Source organism: Apium graveolens, chromosome 2, assembly GCF_009905375.1.
Source record: "Apium graveolens cultivar Ventura chromosome 2, ASM990537v1, whole genome shotgun sequence".
NCBI classification, from domain to species: domain Eukaryota; kingdom Viridiplantae; phylum Streptophyta; class Magnoliopsida; order Apiales; family Apiaceae; genus Apium; species Apium graveolens.
Window position 1 is genome coordinate 84354508 of NC_133648.1, and position 23235 is coordinate 84377742.

Below are 23235 nucleotides of genomic sequence, written 5' to 3' on the forward strand. Positions count from 1 at the left end.
TCTGTCACTTAATTAAATCCACAATCTTGATTTATATCACTGAGGCTTGATCAATTTCTTGAACTTCTTCCAGTGAATTAATTCCTCAAGTCTGTTGATGAACCTTGTTTCTGAATCCTTTGACGGATGTTACTTTGAGAGATCTCTTTGACGGTAGATCCACTACTTACTTGTTACATTTTTATTTGAGTTGAGTTAAATCCTCGAATATACAAATAGGCTATGACATATGCCTTACAATCTCCCCGTATTTGTTTGTTAGACAATAACAATAAATACCTAGAGGATAACTCAACTAACAAATAAGAAAAAGATATAAACAGAAATGCAAAGTAAATAGCAGAAAAGTTCTGGATTATATTTAACATTTTCCAGATTCTAAATAGATGTTCCTCTAGACTGAACATATCTTCAAGTAGTTTCATCTTCTTTTGTACAGCCACATTTCCTGTTGAGAAGCACATATCTCTCTTGCTTCTCCCCCTATGAAAATCAACTGCTTAAAGAAGATCACCTTTATTTACCACATCTCCCGTACAATAGGATCCGCAGATAAAAACCAATGGTACTCCCCTTTTAGAAAAAAGCTTCTTCCCTTACTAAGAAATCACCTTGTATTTACCATCTCTCCCGTACAATAGGATCCGTAGTTATAAACAACAATGGTGTGGTGTAGTGTACATATGTAGGATCTTTTTCTTCCTCCCTGCTATTTCTCCCCCTTAGTTGAGGAATCCTCCAAACTATTACTTAAGCTTTTATCTCCCCCTTAGAAAAGGAATGTATGCCGTTGTCTGAAGGAGTTCTCATATTTCACTTGGTTGGAAAAGAAATAACAAGTAGTTTCATCTTTCTTCCTCACTGTGAGTGTGTGATCCTGTTTAGTGTACCTCACATGTGTTTCACTCTTCTCTCCACTCGTGTTTACACTCATTCTCACAAGTGTATCACTCCTCTCATAGCTCCAACATTCAGCTGTACCTGCAAGGAAAATCACCTTAGCCATCCTTAAGGAGGTCACAGGTGGTGCAATGGGAGTTCGCAAATCCCCATCCTTGTTAAACTCGTCAGATGAATCTGAGTCATAATCTACAAGTTGCTAGTTTCCCTTTTAGGGTTCCAGATTTGAATTCTGGGAAGGTAAACAATGATCCAACGAATTTAGCATAAAGATCAAAGTTCCCTTCTAATGTCTGTGAAGACATTTCCTTGTGACTCATCACGTAATATCTGAATCATTGTCAACAAGTTGCCGATCTATCAAATCCACTATCCGCAGATGCATCCAGGGGATTTAGGCCTGGGGAGGTAGACACTGACCACTGACATATGGCTTTTGGATCAGTATCCTCTCCTAACACCTGTAAAGGCAATTGGTCCATTAACGAACCTTGAACAATCGAATCTGACCTTAAAATAGTCGAAACTCTTGTTTCCGTCAACTCATCCTTTGTGTGTGTAATCTTTCCTTGTGCATCAAGAATTGTTTATGTTTGAGGTGATGACACTACATCGGATACCCTGGCCGACAGGCAAATTTCAATAGACGCACCCTGTTGAGAGGATGAATCTAGTAACTGTTTTTGTGCCTTTTCAGCCATTACATCTTTTTGAGAAGATGTATGGGAGCTAGCAGTTGTCTCGGTTTAAACACTACTCATCTATGTAGGAGAAATAGCTACTGGGTTGACTTCAGAACCTTCCTAATATGGTGCACTAAGGCACTATCTCCCTCGCGCTCATTCATACTACATTTAGTGGTAAGAGAGTGTTGGTTGGTTCTGTTTCTGTGTTTGTCTTTACAGTCTGGGATAGATGTTGTGGGTTTTCAACCTCATGACTGTCAATGAAAGAAAGTCATTGGAGACTGAAACTGTATCACAGAACATATGGTAATAGAGAGAAAATGTACTTAAGATCTTTAAGGGATGAAAATTATACATTTAATCTTTTGAGAGAGATGATGTACAATAGTGATTTCAAAAGATTTTAATGAAATAAGAAATCACTAATGTAGAAAGAAGTTTGATTTTCTCCTAAAACTCACTGCACATATAAAACAATATGTTTGTGCCTAGTGATAAGAAAGTTAATAATATGATGACTCTACTAGTTCATATTAAACTGTAACTTCAGTTAGAGTGCCATACCATGTTCTTGACGATTGCTTGAGTAGTACACTAGTTCATACCAACCTGAAGTGAGATTGTGAAGAAGAGATTGCATAGTCCAATAGATCCGCAGCTGCAAAGTCCATGTACTGTGGTGCACTGACTTCCTCTTTTGACTCACCAACCAGGATTACACTTGTACACATCTTACTAGAGTCCAATTCCAAATGTAATGTGCATCAGGTGCCTGATATGTCGTAATATTCTCAAGTCTAGTCACTGGTGCTATATGTTAGATACTGCTTCCTGATAATAACCAGCACAATATACAAATTTACAATGATAACATTTCCAGCTTGCAAACAGCCATATCCCTCAGATAAATCTTTGCTGTTATCTCCAAAGGTAACCAGTGGGCCAGCTTTCTCAACCACATTTGATAGCAGGGCTCTATCTCCGGTCATATGTCTTGACGATCCCCTGTCAAGAATCCACACTACCGGTTCCACCTGTTTACTGCCCTGCACTTCAAATGGATTAGACCTTCTTCGGAACCCAAACTTGGTTGGGCCCGACATACTTGTAGAATTGACCTTTGTCAGGCAAAACAACATTCTTAACTTTAATGGTCTCCACTTTCTCAATGACTGAACATTTGACCTTGTAAATAGCCTTAACAAATTTCTATTTAGGCTTAGGCACAAATGTCTCCTTTCTAGCCTTAGAAGGACTAGCAGTCTTAGACCTATCATGCTTCTTATTATTCACATGCTAACGAGGAGTAGTCTTATCACTAGAAACATGCTTACCATTAAAATAAGCATACATCATATTAAAAGCACAAGACATACAATTAGAAACACCACATGCTTTATGAGAGAGATTAACAACAGGAAAATTATGCATGGTAGACATGACAGTTTTGTTATCCAACTCATGTGTGTCTGAGTTAGTCTCAGTTGCTTTCACAACTTTGACTGGAACTTTCGACACACTTGACTTGAAAACAACCTTCTCATTAGCATGATCTTCAGCACACATTTCTTCTTGAATAATAGAAGAGGTCGCATCAAATGGTTCAGCAATTGATGCTTTATAGAGGGGTTCATCAACACCCTTAAGCACATGTAGTACTTCCCTACCTTTAGCATATACATGAGGAGGGAAGTTTATGCCTAATTCTCCAATAGCAGCATTGTAATCATAACCTATTCCAGATGTTTGATTAACAGCTTGCTTACTGTAGAACACTTTAGCCTTCGAACAAGAATTGAAGTAGGATATAACCTTAGTCTCAAGACCGGTGATCTTGTCTTTGAGAATAGTTTCGAGTTGTCTATAACAGTCAACTCTATTCTCTAGAAAAGATACTTGTTCTTTTAACTTGTCTTGATTAATGTGCACAAGTCTTAATTCATTGACCTCTTTCTCAAGGTCTTTGATCTGCTGACTTAACAGTTCATTATCACGATGAGCACAATCTAAGGAACCTCCTAGATGATAAACTAATTCAGCATCAGTAAATTTTACCTCTTTTCTTGACGATGAAGCTTTTCCATCAATAGCCATAAGAGCAAGATTCTCATCTTCTTCATCTTCACTCTCAATATCATCCCAGCTTCTTCCCTTTGCCAGGTAAGCCCTTTCAGAGTTACGCTTCTGATTTGAATCATAAGAGTTCTTCCTTACTTGCTTTGGCTTCCTGCATTCTGTGGCAAAGTGTCCCAACTCATTGCAGTTATAGCATCTAATGGTGCTCCGATCAACCATCCCTGTTTTGTATCCACCACTACTGGTGTTAGAGGATGAAGATCCACCTGTCTGGAATCTTGTTGTAGTTAGACTTGTACTTGAACTTGGGATTTCTCTTGAATCTGACATTGGAGAATCTCTTGACAATCTAGGCCATTGACTCATCTTCCAATTGCTCCAGCTCTTCCAAGGAATAAAAATCATCACTGGATTGATTTGTAGTAGGAGGATCATATTCTGCTACTATCACATTTTCCTCAACCTTGGAAAACTGTACCATTCTCTCCGACTATTGAGATTGTTGTTGTTGTTGACCTTTAGCTACAAGAGCAGTAGATGTGCTGACCATTGTAATATCCGAGATATATCGTGTAATTATTTTTGCTAATAAATAATTAGTATGTGTGTTAAGTATCTATTTTGTGAGCTAATTGTTAAGTGTTATCTGTACTTGGATATTCAAAAATAATACTAATTGAGTATTTTAATTTTTATATGTCCAAAATAAAATATAGATAATTGTCATATCTTCCTAATTATTTTTATGTTGGTTTATGGATTTATAAGAATCATATGAAATTTCTAAAATCTTTTTCCAGGTAATTAAAATCTATTTTTATAAAAACGGGAACCAACCGACGTCAACCGTTGTTACATTTTTGGAACCCGAAACTCTTTCGAGAACTCCTTCCTAACCTAATTGCAATATTCCGAGCATTTTCCATGTTTCGACTTTTTCGATCCGGTGTACGGTTTGTCCTGCGCGGGTCCCGGCGCAACATTTTCGATACAATATTCGTTTCGGTAAATCAATAAAACCCGTATTTTTGATAAACGGGAGCTTTTTATTAAACTATCCCAATTATCACCTCGTAGTACGTGCAACCAGGCGCTGAGACCAAGACCGCAATACAAATTGTACTGATTTGGATAATTATCCCGAAAACCGATACCGTTTGGATCAGTTTTTATAAATAAACGTACCGTTTTATATTCGGAATGATCCAACGGGATACTAATTCTCCGTAATTATAAATAGCCTTTTACCGTATTTTATTTCGTATCAAAATCAATTGCAGATAGTTAATTATATAATTTTCAGAGAAAAGCCCTAATTTTCTAAAACTGTTCTAAGAATCAAACAGCAAAACGAAGGCGTTACCGATCTCTGTTTTCAAAGCTTGAGTCACCAAAACGAAGGATTTGAAGTGTTCTATCAGATTCTGAGCTTTGTTTCACTGCAGAAATCAAGGTTATTTTTCTAAAAATTTATTTATTTTTGAATTTATTTTATTAAAAATATGAATTTTTGTTCGGATGATTGTTTGTATGATTTGATGATTGCATATTGTAGAGCTTGTTTTCCTGATGATTTTCATATGTTATACGTCTGATTTGGAGTTCAATAATATGTTCAAATCTGAGTTTGATTTTCGAATTTCAAAATTAGGGTTTATAACCTGTATGAATGTTCTTAATTGAAATTTGGGGGTTTCTTATTCTGTGACAGATTGATGTTGTGTTATAGTGGGTTGTGTTCCCTGTAAAATTTGCAATCCAGTCGTATAAATTTCATGAATCAACGAGGTCTGTAGAGAAGGGAGTTGTGTTTTGAATATTTCCGAAGTTCGCCGGAAACTGGCAAACTTCACGGCCAAATTCCGGCCAACTCAGGGATTGTTAGATCGATTTGATTGCATGGTTATGTTCCTGGTAATCCGTAGATGTGATCTGGAGCTTGTGGCAAGGTGAGGAGGCCGGAATCGTGTTCTCCGGCCACCCCTGTGTTTTCCGGCGACTGGACTGCAAAATTGCAGTTTAGTCCCTGTAGTTTTGTAGATGATGAAGTCTAGTCTCTGAAGTTTCCAGACTTTGCAAAAATTGGATTCCTATTTTAAAAATGTTTAAAAATCATATTTCCTATTTATTTTTATTATAAAAATCCGTTTTTAATTTCTGAAAATTCTAAAAATTATTATTTTAATTCCGAAAATTATTTTTAATTCACAAATAAATCTGGATTAATTAGTTAATTAATTTCAGTTAATTTTTAATTGATTAATTAGTCAATTAATTCGAAAATTAATTGATTAATTGATTTAATTAATTATTAATTGATTTTTAATTAATTATTTAATTAGATTTAATTATTTAAAAATGATTTAAAAATTTCGAAAAATAGTTTCGAGCTTTAAAATATTATTCTAAATTATTTTCAAGGCTCGATAATTATTCTAAAATTGTTTCGGAGCCAGAATTGGCCAACCGAACCCTGTTTATTATTCCGAAATTGATCCAACGACCCGTTTTAATTCCGAAAAATATTTTAAAAATCATTTTAAATACTAGAAAGCCTATTTATGACCCAAAATGTCTTTATAAATGATATGTCATTGATTACGTGATGTATTATGTGTGACTTGTTGATTGACTGTCGGTTTATATATTTGATGATTATTGTTTATGGCATAACTTTCAATCCGTTAATCGGATTTAGGTGAAACGAAGGGTAGATAAAGTATGTGTTGAACAGAATCGTATGAGTGGAATATTGATAGATACTTATGATGCCTAGCAGAGTAAGCAAGGCGTAAGAAGGAGAAGCAGGTGATCAGAAAATAGAATTGACATGTAGAAAATACAGCAAATGAGCAGAGATTAGAAGCAAGGCATAGGAGAAACAGATGAATGGTGGTTGAATAGAGTCGTAGACACGTACAAGTGAGGTTGGAATCAATTATGATAAGGCAAGTACTTCTAAACCTTTCTCGAGATTTATTGCAAATATTTCTAAATTCTCTTGTGACCTGTTGTTAATATTCAAAATAGCTCTCTTTTATATTGGAAATACTTTGAATCCTCCAGCCTTGAACCTGAGCCACATCATTTGATCTTTGAGCCGTAAGCCTTATTCTTTGTGAACCATTTCTTGTGGATTTACCAAATATTAAACCACACAAATACGATACTACACCACAAATATATATCCATCATATACCAAACACTGGAACAAAATTGTTTATATATACAAAAACTTTTATACTTAACCATACCTTGTGATATCAAAGCACTAAAACTTTGGAAAAACACTATTCATCTAATACCCGATTATCCTACCGGCTGGAGGCCACTTCTTTTATGTATTTTGACATACCCTTTTTGGTAACTATGAACTTTTACCATGCTCTTTTACAAATGTTTTATGGTTATTGATTATGATCTGGTTTTATTGAACTCTATTGTTTATCATATTGAAATGCTTTAGAATTGGATAGTTTTCTTTGTATGGACCAGATTCGTGGTCAGACCATATCGATGGTCAAGTTAGGCCAATGTGTGCCTTGGATCCAGTAGTTAGAGCAGTGCTGTGTGCTTTGCTCGGGGTTAGTGCGTGACTGATCAGCAGTCTAACCTTGGTTTAAAAACTTAAAATGAATAATCCAATTCTATTGATTGTTTAACAAGAAACTTGATTCCTTTGAATCATCTCATTTATTATTGTCTAACCTCAGTTATTGATAATATGACTTGCTGAGCTAGTTAGCTCACTCTTGCGAATCTTTTTATATATTCTACAGTTAAGAAGGATACGGTTGATAGCAAGGTTTCCCAGTTCAATGTTCGAGCTAGGATTCCAGATTATGATTGATCGAGCTAGCAGGAGCTTATGGCAGTAGTGAGATAACAAGGTTGTAAGAATGATTTTATTATCAATTGTAAGTTAAATTAGTTGGGATTTGGTACGATGTAATAATTAAGGTTATGGCTTGTTTTCATACTTTAACCTGTTGCGATCCGTGGTTTTGTGAAGTAGGGTCATTATAAATAATATTTCTTATACAGGTTGATATATTGTGTTTATGTTGTGGACCCCAAACTTCTGACCCGGGTTTGGAGGGCGCCACTGGTTGGTATCAGAGCTACAGGTTATAAGTCACTGAAACAAGCCTAGATTGTCGAGATTGGGTAGAGGGTTAGGATTAGGAATAGGAAATAGAAAGATAGGTCATTGTGAGGTTGAGTGCGACTGTATAGTAGGTCTCCGGCACGGTTCGTGTTGCGATTCGGGATTCTTGACTAGCGACGTGATATCCAGGCAACGGCAATGGCAGATCCTGATTTCCCTGCATCAACTGATCTTTTGGAACCTTCCGTTTAAGGATCGTCATCTTCTCCCACATTCGATTTGCGCCTTGTTCTCCATCAGTATTAATGGTATTACTTTCTGTTATGATAGTTGCACCTCTCCAAGTTATTCAACGTTATTCTATCATCTCTCGATATGAGACCACCTATTCAAGAACCTTCATTTGCTTATTCTTATTCTTTTGAACATTCAACTATGAATGTATCTTTTCTGTCTATTATACACCATATTCTACATCCTTAGTTTAAAAACCTTTCTACCGAAACAACAGCGTTTGCGAGAAGGGACGCGATAGCGGCAGTAAACGGTGAGTATTGAGATATAAATTAAGGTGAGAAGGAGTTTAGAAAGAAGATTCAAGTGTTCTGGAGGATGGCTGTATCCGGTTAAAAGAAGCTATTAGTAATTAGGCCACTCATGACTAGCTTGTGGAATGGAGTAGATAAGTGTTGAAGAAAGAGGGTTAGAGGAGATGAGGGATCTAAAGATTTCTTGAAATTAATGATGTTGTAATGATGTGATATTAGCTGACTTGTTGACTATGGGATAGTCTGTTCCACTCAATGATTGCAAAGTGGTTAACGAGAGTACTACCAGTATGGGAGCCTTAATGTGAAGCTGCGAATAAGATAACATGCAACGACAATTGAAGTTTACATCGATTAAGGAAGATAATAGACCCAATGAAGGAGAGGAGATAAATGGAAGTGAATGGACCTTTGAGTGATCATTTCTTTAACTTGGTATTTGGTCATAAGAAGGACAACAACCAACTCATATAGTGAGGACAACCAGAGATGTGATTTTCAAAATTTTCAAAATTTTTAACAAGTTTTCGAAAAAGATTTTTCCTCACAACATTTCTAAAAGCCTTTTCGAATAAAATAAGTTTTAAACATCGGTTGTCAAGTTAATACTTGAGTTTCTTGTTTGTCAAAAGGCTCGGATTAGCTGGAAGGATATTATTTTAGATTTAGTATTGTTAATTCAGAGGACGAAGTAATCTGCGATTATGAGGAAGTTGGTTATTCCTAACAAGAAGGTACAAATATTGTTTGATAAGATTAACAACAAAACCAGCGTATGGAATAACTATTCATCCAATTACTGGGATTATCAGAGTTCGAAGAATTCATTGATTCAACGGAAGCCTGAGCATGACCGAAGAAGATTGGGAAAATTTTCAGACTCTTCTAAAGGAAGAATATTATTAATAAAATGATCATTATGTTGAATGATTTACGGTTATTCCAAATTAGAAAGAGGAAACTCAAGGTTATCTGATAAGAGCGCCATTATGATCAAATTGTTAAAGTATTATACGTGTAGGTACGACGTTACAGATGTGAGACTTAACAAGTAAGAATCTACCATAATGCTTAGTTACGAAGGCATTTTAGCATACTTCTAAAGTTACTATATGATTCAATTGGGATATGATCAATCAAACTCGAAAGATGAATACAAGTGAAATGTGGATGGTGAACAATGGTATCATCCTTGTCCTCAACATTACAGCGTATATTCCTTTTTAATTCCTAAAAATGTATGAACTCCTTTCTTAATAAATTCTTTCTGATAACATCAAAACGGAGAATTTTGCATTCCTTTCAAATTTAATTGTTCCCCTCGGGTTTTGCTTTCTGATTGGGACAAACAGTGTTATGATGAAACACTTTGTCGGAATGACAAAGAGTCGGGTGGGACGCCACCTAATCATGTGCTGTATGCCACACGGTATGAAAGACTGGCCATCTTCAGTACTAATGTGGTTGTCTCATTCATATTCAAATCATTACTTCTTCTTTCTCTTCAACTCTACGTTTATTAAAATTGTGAATCCTTCTATTTGTTTCGTTGTACCGTTGTTCCTTGTGAGAGTTTTTCAAACAAAAGTTAACGTATTATACACTCAGCGGGCAAAGTCTCATCTACCTCGCATGCATGGGAAGGAAACAAGGGCATATGGTGAAAATTACAAATCACTGTCCCTAGCCCGGGATGCATTAACAGTTAAGGGAATCTACTTCAATAAGGGATACGTCTCCGAGAACGAGAATTTGCGATATATTATTTAGAATATGGATATGATGACGTGGAAGATTATTACGGATACCTTATGCGTTAAAGTATTAAAAGATATGGGAGCAACTTGATCATATATTTCTCAAGGTTTTATTGATAAGATGAATTATCCTGTCGAATCAATAAGTCTAGGACTAAAGGACTAGCAAATTAAGAACGTGCAGTCATTAAATATGTAAGTACCAATAACGGAATCGATATTTCTGGAATTAAGATGTGAAGAATTGATATCATTGGAGATAAAAAGATTTGATATTATTATAAGGAGTGGATTAACTATTCAAGTGTGATGCCCAGGTAAACCGTCGTGACGGAAGATAGTTCTGGAGACGCCAAAGGAGAACAGGAAGAAGTTTAAAGGACAAAGGAAAGTAAAGAATTTGTTAAAAATAATTTAAGATTACAGTGACTAAAATATAAGTGCCATGGCAATTATAAATAAGAGTTAGGAGCAGACCGAACTTGAAGATTTTACAGTATCAAGACATATTTCCAGATGAGTTACCAATATTTCCTTTAGATAAAGAAAATGTGTTTATGATTGATTTAGTACGTGAAATGAAGCCAGTGATCAAAGCCCCGCGCAGAATGGCACCAGATAAAATGAAGAAGTTACCAGAGCAAACAGATGAGATGATTAAAAGAAAAAGCAACTGGACCTAGCGTACCCCCTTAAAGTGCACCGGCACAATGTGTTAATAAGAAAGATGGAAGGGTGAGATTATGTGTTAGCGAAAGCTCAACAAGTTTACTCTCAAGAGCAGATATCTGTTACCTCGAAACCAATGATTTGTTTAACTAAATGAACGAAGCAAGGTATTTTTATAAGATTGATTTAAGACTGGGTATATTACCAAGTGAAGATTGAACTTATGGACATATCAAAAATGATTTTCAGAACTCAGTACTGTTGTTATAAAATTCTAGAAATGTTAGTGGGATGAACTGATATACCAGTGATATTTAAATTTGATGAGTAGAATTTTGAAGGAAGAATTTGGATAAGATATACTTGCGTTAATTAAGAAGAACCATGCAACCTATACAATGATAGTTGAGGAGTCAAAGAAGAAAGAAGCAGTATAAAAAGAGTTTACCAGGTGAAAACTTTAATGGCAGGAGGTATAATTCTTAGTATAGACAGTCAGTAAGGAGGAGACAAAAAGGGGATTCAGCAGAAAAAATTAAAGATAGTATGAATGAAGAAAGACCAGAAGCACCAACAAAAGTAAGAAGTTCTATCATGGGCCAGTTATTATTGGAAATTTGTGCAAGATTTCTTGAAAGTTGTAATATTAGAGATGAAGTTAACCAGGAAAAGCAAGAAGGTTATATGAAATGGAGAAGGGTGAAGAAAGCTTTGCGGAGTTAAATAAAAGAATGGTTACAACACCTATTTTATCACTTTGAAAGCATCAGGGGGATTTGGTAGTTTATAGTGATACTTCTCGTAAGGGAATAGGATGTGTGTTGACGCAAAACAATAAAGTTATTGCATATGCATCCAGACAACCGAAACCTTATGAGCAGAAGTACCCTACTCATAACTGGGAATTAAAAGCAACAATAATATTCATTTTGAAAGATTGGGAAATATTATAAGTATAGAGAAAGATGTGAGATATATACGGACCATAAGAGTTTGAAGTATGAACTCCCGAGGAAAAGCAAATGTAGTGGCAAGAGATAAGTAAGAAAGAGAGAGGATGAACATAGAGACTGTACCAGAAGAATTATCTATGGAATTCTAGAAGTTGGAATTGGAAGTCAGAGTGCATGATCCAAAAAGGAGTGAGAATATATAAGTGTAACTTTTCAGTTGGGATTGTTAGAAAAGATAAAGAAGTGTCAGGAAGAGGTAGTAGATCAGGATATAAATCATTTAGTATGGGAAGAATAGTGCACGCAAAAAGGACGATCAAGGTATTCTTAGGATTTCTTCTAAAATTTGGATTCCACCAGTGATGGAACTGAAGAATGAAACTTTACAGGCAGCTCATAATTTGAGGTATTCAATCCATTCAGGGAGTACCAAGATGTATAGAGATTTAAAGGAAATTATAGGTGGTTAGATATGAAGTGGGGAATTGTGGAATGAATTAGCAGATGTTATATATGTCAACAGAGTTAAAGTAGAGTATCAGAGATCAAGTGGATTGCTACAGTCATTAGAAGTTTGGAAGTGGGAGCACATCACCATGGATTTTATAGTTGGGGTTACCAAGCACAAAAAAAAAACTAATCATGATGCCATTTGGCTTATAGTGGATAGATTTACCAAGTCAGCTCATTTTCTGCCTATAAACGAAAGATTTTTGCTCGATAAGTTGATCCATAGGTGCCTGAAGGAAATTGTAGTTCGTCATGAAATTCTTGTGTCTATCGTATCTGATCGAGATCCAAGATGTAATTCGAGATTTTGGAAGAGTTTTCAAGAATGTTTAGGAACAAGATTGAATATGAGTACAACTTACCACCCGCAGACGGACAGCTAGAGTGAAGGAAAGATCCAAACAATCGAGGACATGCTGCATGTTTGTCTTATTGATTTCAAAGGAAGTTGGTACGAGCATGTATCCCTGGTAGAGTTTTCTTATAACAACAGTTATCACGCCAGCATTGGGATGCCACCTTATGAAGCCCTTTATGGACGCAAATGTAGATCTCCAGTATATTGGGACGAAGTAGGAGAATGCAAAATACTCGGACTTGAATTGGTGCAGCAGACAAAGGAAGTTGTTGAAATTATCCAGAAGAGATTAATAGCCGCACAAGATCGTCAGAGGAAATATGCAGACCAGTCAAGAAAAGACATGGAATTTGAAGAAGGAAGCTTAGTATTATTGAAAGTATCACCGTGGAAAGGACTAACGAGGTTTGGGAAGAAAGGGAAGCTAAGCCCAAGATATGTCAGACCTTTTGAAATCCTAAAGCGCATTGGTAAAGTAGCTGACGAGTTGGCGTTACCCCCGCACATGGAGCACATTCACAATGTTTTTCACGTATCGATGCTCAAGAAATATAATCCAGACTCCAGGCATGTAATAGAATATGAGCCAATAGAGCTCCAGGCAGATTTATCATATGTAGAGAGTCCGATAGAGATTCTAGAGGAAAGAGAGAAAGTATTGAGAAATAAAGTGGTAAAGTTAGTAAGAGTATTGTAGAGAAACCCAAAGGTTGAAGAGTCAACCTGAGAGTTAGAAAGTGATATGAGAGAAAAGTACCCTTATTTGTTTTCTTAGGAGATTCTGAGGACATAATCCTTTTAAGGGGGGAAGGATGTAATATCCGGGATATATCGTGTAATTATTTTTGCTAATAAATAATTAGTATGTGTGTTCAGTATCTATTCTGTGAGCTAATTGTTAAGTGTTATATGTACTTGGATATTCAAAAATAATACTAATTGAGTATTTTAATTTTTATATGTCCAAAATAAAATATAGATAATTGTCATATCTTCCTAATTATTTTTATGTTGGTTTATGGATTTATAAGAATCATATGAAATTTCTAAAATCTTTTTCCGGGTAATTAAAATATATTTTTATAAAAACGGGAACCAACCGACGTCAACCGTTGTTACGTTTTTGGAACCCGAAACTCTTTCGAGAACTCGTTCCTAACCTAATTGCAATATTTCGAGCATTTTCCATGTTTCGACTTTTTCGATCCGGTGTACGGTTTGTCCTGCGCGGGTCCCGGCGCAACATTTTCGATACAATATTCGTTTCGGTAAATCAATTAACCCGTATTTTTGATAAACGGGAGCTTTTTATTAAACTATCCCAATTATCACCTCGTAGTTAGTGTAACCAGGCGCTGAGACCAAGATCGCAGTACAAATTGTACTGATTTGGATAATTATCCCGAAAACCGATACCGTTTGGATCAGTTTTTATAAATAAACGTACCGTTTTATATCCGGAATGATCCAACGGGATACTAATTCTCCGTAATTATAAATAGCCTTTTACCGTATTTTATTTCGTATCAAAATCAATTGCAGATAGTTAATTATATAATTTTCAGAGAAAAGCCCTAATTTTCTAAAACTGTTCTAAGAATCAAACAGCAAAACGAAGGCGTTACCGATCTCTGTTTTCAAAGCTTGAGTAACCAAAACGAAGGATTTGAAGTGTTCTATCAGATTCTGAGCTTTGTTTCACTGCAGAAATCAAGGTTATTTTTCTAAAAATTTATTTATTTTCGAATTTATTTTATTAAAAATATGAATTTTTGTTCGGATGATTGTTTGTATGATTTGATGATTGCATATTGTAGAGCTTATTTTCCTGATGATTTTCATATGTTATACGTCTGATTTGGAGTTCAATAACATGTTCAAATCTGAGTTTGATTTTCGAATTTCAAAATTAGGGTTTATAACCCGTATGAATGTTCTTAATTGAAATTTGGGGGTTTCTTATTCTGTGACAGATTGATGTTGTGTTATAGTGGGTTGTGTTCCCTATAAAATTTGCAATCCAGTCGTATAAATTTCATGAATCAACGAGGTCTGTAGAGAAGGGAGTTGTGTTTTGAATATTTCCGAAGTTCGCCGGAAACTGGCAAACGTCACGGCCAAATTCCGGCCAACTCAGGGATTGTTAGATCGATTTGATTGCATGGTTATGTTCCTGGTAATCCGTAGATGTGATCTGGAGCTTGTGGCAAGGTGAGGAGGCCGGAATCGTGTTCTCCGGCCACCCCTGTGTTTTCCGGCGACTGGACTGCAAAATTGCAGTTTAGTCCATGTAGTTTTGTAGATGATGAAGTTTAGTCCCTGAAGTTTCCAGACTTTGCAAAAATTGGATTCCTGTTTTAAAAATGTTTAAAAATCATATTTCCTATTTATTTTTATTATAAAAATCCGTTTTTAATTTCTGAAAATTCTAAAAATTATTATTTTAATTCCGAAAATTATTTTTAATTCACAAATAAATCTGGATTAATTAGTTAATTAATTTCAGTTAATTTTTAATTGATTAATTAGTCAATTAATTCGAAAATTAATTGATTAATTGATTTAATTAATTATTAATTGATTTTTAATTAATTATTTAATTAGATTTAATTATTTAAAAATGATTTAAAAATATCGAAAAATAGTTTCGAGCTTTAAAATATTATTCTAAATTATTTTCAAGGCTCGATAATTATTCTAAAATTGTTTCGGAGCCAGAATTGGCCAACCGAACCCTGTTTATTATTCCGAAATTGATCCAACGACCCGTTTTAATTCCGAAAAATATTTTAAAAATCATTTTAATTACTAGAAAGCCTATTTATGACCCGAAATGTCTTTATAAAAGATATGTCATTGATTACGTGATGTATTATGTGTGACCTGTTGATTGACTGTCGGTTTATATATTCGATGATTACTGTTTATGGCATAACTTTCAATCCGTTAATCGGATTTAGGTGAAACGAAGGGTAGATAGAAGTATGTGTTGAACAGAATCGTATGAGTGGAATATTAATAGATACTTATGCTGCCTAGCAGAGTAAGCAAGGCGTAAGAAAGAGAAGCAGGTGATCAGAAAATAGAATTGACATGTAGAAAATACAGCAAATGAGCAGAGATTAGAAGCAAGGCATAGGAGAAACAGATGAATGGTGGTTGAATAGAGTCGTAGACACGTACAAGTGAGGTTGGAATCAATTATGATAAGGCAAGTACTTCTAAACCTTTCTCGAGATTTATTGCAAATATTTCTAAATTCTCTTGTGACCTGTTGTTAATATTCAAAATAGCTCTCTTTTATATTGGAAATACTTTGAATCCTCCAGCCTTGAACCTGAGCCACATCATTTGATCTTTGAGCCGTAAGCCTTATTCTTTGTGAACCATTTCTTGTGGATTTACCAAATATTAAACCACACAAATACGATACTACACCACAAATATATATCCATCATATACCAAATACTGGAACAAAATTGTTTATATATATAAAAACTTTTATACTTATCCATACCTTGTGATATCAAAGCACTAAAACTTTGGAAAAACAATATTCATCTAATACCCGATTATCCTACCGGCTGGAGGCCACTTCTTTTATGTATTTTGACATACCCTTTTTGGTAACTATGAACTTTTACCATGCTCTTTTACAAATGTTTTATGGTTATTGATTATGATCTGGTTTTATTGAACTCTATTGTTTATCATATTGAAATGCTTTAGAATTGGATAGTTTTCTTTGTATGGACCAGATTCGTGGTCAGACCATATCGATGGTCAAGTTAGGCCAATGTGTGCCTTGGATCCAGTAGCTAGAGCAGTGTTGTGTGCTTTGCTCGGGGTTAGTGCGTGACTGATCAGCAGCCTAACCTTGGTTTAAAAACTTAAAATGAATAATCCAATTCTATTGATTGTTTAACAAGAAACTTGATTCCTTTGAATCATCTCATTTATTATTATCTAACCTCAGTTATTGATAATATGACTTGCTGAGCTAGTTAGCTCACTCTTGCGAATCTTTTTATATATTCTACAGTTAAGAAGGATACGGTTGATAGCAAGGTTTCCCAGTTCAATGTTCGAGCTAGGATTCCAGATTATGATTGATCGAGCTAGCAGGAGCTTATGGCAGTAGTGAGATAGCAAGGCTGTAAGAATGATTTTATTATCAATTGTAAGTTAAATTAGTTGGGATTTGGTACGATGTAATAATTAAGGTTATGGCTTATTTTCATACTTTAACCTGTTGCGATCCGTGGTTTTGTGAAGCAGGGTCATTATAAATAATATTTCTTATACAGGTTGATATATTGTGTTTGTGTTGTGGACCCCAAACTTCTGACCCGGGTTTGGAGGGCGCCACAACCATTCTATCTTTCCCATAGACTTCCTTCTGCTGAATCTGCTCCAACTCATAGGTTTTTAACACACCATAGAGTCTATCCAAAGAAATCTCACTCAGATCTCTAGCTTCTCTTATGGCAGTGATTCTATGTTCAAGATGAGTTGACAGTGTTAAAAGGAACTATTTGTTGACCTCCCTGATTGAATAATATTTTCCATTTATGTTCAGGTTGTTGATCAACACATTGTACCTCTCAAACACTTCAGTAATTCCTTCTCCTTTGGATTTAAAATGTTCATACTCAGAGGTTAGGATCTCTAACTTGTTCTCCCTAACTTCCTCTGTGCCTTCATTAATCACCTCAATAGTTTCCCACATGTGTTTGGAATTTTTACAGTTCATCACATCTCTGTTCATCAAGGGATCAAGGGAGTCAATTAAAATTAATTGAAGGCTGGCATCCAAGGAGGTTTCTTCCTTTTCAACAGGAGTAAAATCTTCAGGCTCTTTTGCATAGGTTCTAGCTTTGGTAATCACAACACCATTTTCTATCACCTCTGGTTCAATAACCATCGGAATTTTTGGACCCTTCTTTAACAAGTTCAGATATTTGGGATTTGCAACTTGTAAAAACAAGAGCATCTTCTTCTTCTACATGATATAATTGTCTTTATCAAATAGTGGAATTTTAACGGTTCCAACTTTTTGTGAAGTCATTATGAATTTTTGAATAAATAAAAATTCAAGGAGTTGAAAAATCACAAAAGTCTTGGATCTTGATTTGTTCGTTAATCAGAAGGCTCTGATACCAATTGTTAGGTACCAATGTGTTTGTAGAAGGGGGGTTGAATACAAACTACACCTTTTAATCGAATTTAGTGCGGAATAAAAAATTGAAACAAAATTCAAGTTAAATAAAAATATTATTAAACTTGAAAGGTGTTACAACAACTGTATCGATTACAAGGGATTAATCTCAAATTAATTATCACAAATCTAGAATAAATTCAACATGAACTTTTTCTATTTTTGCAATAAAAAGATTCAAATGCTAAACGCAATTTGAGATTAAGTTCTAGGGATTTTGATCCGCTAGATAGTTACACAAGAACAAGAGAATGATTTTTAGTTATTTGGATTTAACTTTAATAACTAGAAATGTGATCTTGAATTTAGCAGATGAAAAATAAAATGTTTTATGCAGCTGCTTTTCTTTTGTTCTTGAGTTGTTGGATAATTGAGAATGACTTCTGTTGCTCCTGTCTTTATAATTCAATTAATAGACCTCCTTGAACTGGCAAGACAATCCATTGAGCTAGCAAGACAATCCATTGAGCTAGCAAGACAATCCATTGAGCTAGCAAGACTTTCGGTGAGACAATTGAATGAACTAGCAAGACTATCAGAATGAACTGGAAAGACAATCCTCCTCCCAGTGTAACTTTCGGTGAGACTATTGAAAATGGCCTGGCATGATAATCGGTATGACAATCCAGATTGTCATGCTAGTTCATTTTTAATTGTCTTGCCGATTTAAAACAGATTTTAATCCAATTAAAATTCTGAAAATCCTAAATATTAATTCAGAATTAATTAATCAATTAATTCAATTAATCAATAAATTAATCTTTGCAGATATAATTTATTTTCTTAATTAAATTATATGACTTAATTTATTAATAGAGAATTAATACTAATCTTGAGCAGCAACCATTCTTCTGAAAATCTTCTGAAAATCACTGAAAATTATGAATCAATTCCACCACTTCAATGTTGACACTCGATGTACTGTCTGGTTCATGAGTGACTAACTTCCATGACGTTTCTTCATGTCTTGACTTTGATACTTGATTTTCTTCAGATTAAATCCTTCTAATTATCTGATACCCTCACAAGATCTCTGTCACTTGATTAAATCCACAATCTTGATTTATATCACTGAGGCTTGATCATTTTCTTGAACTTCTTCCAGTGAATTAATTCCTCAAGTCTGTAGATGAACCTTGTTTCTGAATCCTTTGATGGATGTTACTTTGAGAGATCTCTTTGACGGTAGATCCACCACTTACTTGTTACATTCTTATTTGAGTTGAGTTAAATCCTCGAATATACAAATAGGCTATGACATATGCCTTACAAAAAACCATACCAAGCACTCCCAAGACTTCACCATCATCAAGAACACATATCAAGCTTTCAAGAAAGGTAAAAATCTTTGACCTAACTTTATTTAAGATTCAATTTCAAGATCCTTTTAGTATGTAGTTATAAACCTAGTTTTAGTGGTGATATTGTTAAGATCTTGATGTTTAGTTAAGTAGATTTAAGGTTGATTGTTGTTGCCTCAAGAATATGATGTTCTTGAGAGGAGTTAGTGTGTTGATGATGATATAATGATTGTTGGTGGTAGTATAAATATTTAAAAGTGATTTACGCGACAAAAACTACTATGAATTACGAACTTTGAAAATATAAAGGATTGACTTAAGAATGTTCATAAATCATGAAAGTTTTACAGAGGGTATTATTTTTAGTTTCCTAACTGCCATAAAAAATTTAAGTGAAAATAATGATTTTTCAATTTTATAAAAATATCGGAGTCGAGACCGCGCGATTAGAAACCGTAGAATCCATAAGTGGAGCCGACGACGAAAACGAAAATAAACTTAAGATACTTTGAAAATGGAAGTGACCATGATGTGAATAAGGACTTAAAGTAATAATAAGGATAACATAAATTGAGATGGTGCATATTAATTAGCGCGTGGGTGCGGGTAGCCGTAAATTAGAACGGGACCTAACGAAATGAATTATGTTCATGATTATAGATTTCCGAGCGCAACCTAAAACATCCTCCACCTAAGGATACCCATGCCAGTTTACTAACCCAATTCCATTTACTGTTGTGTTGTGAAAAGATTATTTTATTATCATTGCATAAGTACCATGTTTGCCATGATACGTAGTTATTGAATTTTCGCATGATATAGCGATATTGTACGATAAGTATATATCGTGAAATGTTTAATTCCGCTATAAGCGTGACGTATTATAATAAGACCGAGAGTCGGTAGGGATTTCAAGATAAAAACCCGGGAATCATTCCGGCGATATTATAGGACGATTACAAGTCCATAGTAGTACGTTTTAAAGGGACTCAACGTCCACTTACCAATATTAAATACCTCGAGCTTTTATTAAGACGATTTCCAAAGATCGTATTCCCTCAACTATAGTTTATCATTTGGACAAGAAATATTTACTTATTATTCATTTATTAGGGAGAAGTATTCTCCAGTAAATATTTACTTCAATCTCGATTAAATATTAAAGTTATTAATGTATTAAACATAAATTAGTTGAGGAATATTAGTTTATTCTTTCAAAAGTAAACTCCTTTGAGGTTTAATTATTTATCGATTATCATTTAATTATTTACTATTTATTAAAGGGTTTATTTAGGATTTAAAAATCATAGAACCAGATTTAAATTACTTTCTGATTTTTGAAAATCATTCGAATAATTTCAGATCGTCGAAGAATATTATCCCGACTTATTTAATATTTTGAATATAGTTTAAAGGAGAAACTTTTCCCCATTATTTAATTATCTGTTGACAGCGGTCAACTCACATCCTTAGTACTTCCTCCGAAAATTTCGGAAGTACGTATATATATATATATACATTTATATCTTAGTAAGATAAACTGTTTCTATCAACAAGAAAAATGCTTGGGGAACTTCGATGTGGTTCGAGTTCTCGAGATATGATAGAATTCTTTTAAAAGGACAAGGGAGGGGTAGACTCTGGTACTATGTGTGCTAGATGGACTACCAAAGGTACCGCAGGAGAAGGTACTCTGTGTACTCAGGAACTTGTGAAGTTTGTGTATACCCAAAAAATGGGACACGTAGCCCGAATGCGGCAAGGGTGATAACCGGGATACGAAGGTGTCGTCCTTCTACTAGTAGAAAAATGACTGATCATCGTATGCGATGGCTCCAACGAGTGTCATATTCTTCCAATTAGAATTATGATGCAATACCGTAACCCAAGCCTAGGTGCTGGGTTTATTATTAAGGTATTCGCAGGATAATAAAATCCTCTAAAGAATTATTTTCATAAGAAGGTGTGTATCACCAAGGAAAACTAATTTTAAATTAAAACATATTTATCATATATGATGTTTTACATAAGCTTATAATACAGTCATTTTCATACTGTACATTATTATGTTGGGCACTATAGCTCACTATTGCTTTCTTTAAATGACACAACACAATAGTGAATCAAGATGCCTACCATGAGAACCATATCCAGGAAACGGGTAGGAAATGGCCAGCTGTTCCGTAGATTATTTGGTGATGTACCGCAGGTAGTCCGAATAAGCTGGATTGGTTTTTAGTTGTTTTTAGTTCGGCTTATTTATAAGTATGACTTATGTAAGGTAATAAATAAGAAACGTATATTTGGCCGATGGACTAGCCTTACTTAAAGGTTATTCCCCGGTAAGACTTAATTACTTTTGGGTTGTAATAATTATCACTTTGCGGTTTAATATACTCTAGTAATGAATGGTTCATTTCCAAGACAATAGCCTGTAAGTGTGTGTGTCTGATAAGTGTGAGGTTGTAAAGTGTGAGTATTTATATATTGTGGTGCAAGGTATGTGGTTTATAGTGGTTTAGATGGCATGGCCTCCGAGATTCCCGGCCTCAGATTTTAGGGCGCCACAGTTAATGTGCTATTGTTATGCATGATTCGTAGGTAATTTTAACCATCTTACTTGCCCTATGTAATCAAGATAGATAACTTGTGCTGAAACCGTTATGTTGTCAAATTCTATAGACTTATAGGGTCTCAATATAATTGGTGCCTATTCAGCTTCTATCTCTTTTGTGGATGTCTGGTAGAATGGTACTCGTGCAACGAAAGTTGGCGTTTATCAGTTTCGTGTTATCTGATTACTGTCATCACCATTACATGCTAAGGTTAAGAATGAAAAGGTTATTGAATGAAGTATTTAATGAAGTTAGAATCCCATGTTTGTCATATATATAGTAATTCAATCTCACTTTTCTTAGTTAATGTTATTTAGTATAATCTCTTAGTTTAATCAAAACCCTATTTGTTATTTGTCTTAGCATTGAAGAATAATCATGCATTGGTGAGTAAGTGTTAATTAAATATAATTAATCAGAGTCTCTGTGGGTACAAAATAGAAATTATTCTATATTACTTGCGAACGCGTATACTTGCGTGAATTATTTAGCGCATGCTTTGTGTCTAACAAGTTTTTGGTACCGCTACACTCGGTGTTAATTTGTTTAGTTTATGTACTTGCCATCAGTGGTCATTAGGATTCATTGATTAAGACTTGTTACTTACTGCTTTCAATTTTGTTTCAGGTACTCTAGCAAGCGTTTATGCAAACACGTTCTCGCACTCGCGAGAGAAATCTGGATAAAGCTGAGGAAACAGATAAAGCTCTTGACTTTCTGGAGAAGACAATTTTTGAAGATTCGGATAAAGAGAGTAAAAAGAAAGAACTTGAAATAATGGGTGATCGTCTAGCTCAAACTGATCAAGCTCTTATGGACTTTATCAGCCTAAAATTGAAGAAATTCAGTCAAGCATCCTTCATCCGGCTATTGAGGCCAATACTTTTGAAATCAAGCCGGGTACTATTCTGATGGTGCAGAATTCTGTTTCTTTCGGAGGGGCTGCGACTGAAGATCCCAACATCCATATCAGGAATTTTGTCAAGATCTGTAGTACATTCAAATATAGTGGTGTCATTGATGAGGCTATCAAGCTGAGACTTTTCCCATTCTCTCTGAGGGGCAAAGCTAAGGACTGGTTACATTCGTTACCAGCTGGGTCCATAACTATTTGGGAAGATCTTGCGCAAAAGTTTCTGGTGAAGTTCTATCCAATGGCCAAAACTGCAGCTATGAGGAGTGCTCTTACTCAGTTTGCGCAGCAACCCGGAGAATCTATGTGCGAGGCTTGGGAGCGCTACAAGGAGATGTTGAGAAAATGTCCACACCATGGTATGCCTGATTGGATGGTGATCACTGGTTTCTATAATGGTTTGGGGGTCCAATCTCGACCCATGCTCGATGCAGCTTCTAGAGGCGCCTTGTGGGCCAAAAGCTATACGGAGGCCTATAATCTCATTGAAACTATGGCTGCAAATGAGTATCAATACCCAACTTATAGGATGATGCCTGGGAAAGTAGCAGGTATTCTAGAAGTCGATGCAGCTACAACTATTACAGCACAGCTCCAGGCACTGACTATGAAGGTCAATTCTT

General features: G+C 35.1%; 1 non-coding gene across 1 annotated transcript; it reads right to left on the reverse strand.

Annotated features, from left to right (window-relative positions):
* Positions 1-22868: 22868 nt before the first annotated feature.
* Positions 22869-22975, reverse strand: LOC141709771 (small nucleolar RNA R71). Its single transcript, XR_012570332.1, has one exon. It is a non-coding gene; the product is annotated as a small nucleolar RNA R71 (small nucleolar RNA).
* Positions 22976-23235: the final 260 nt, after the last annotated feature.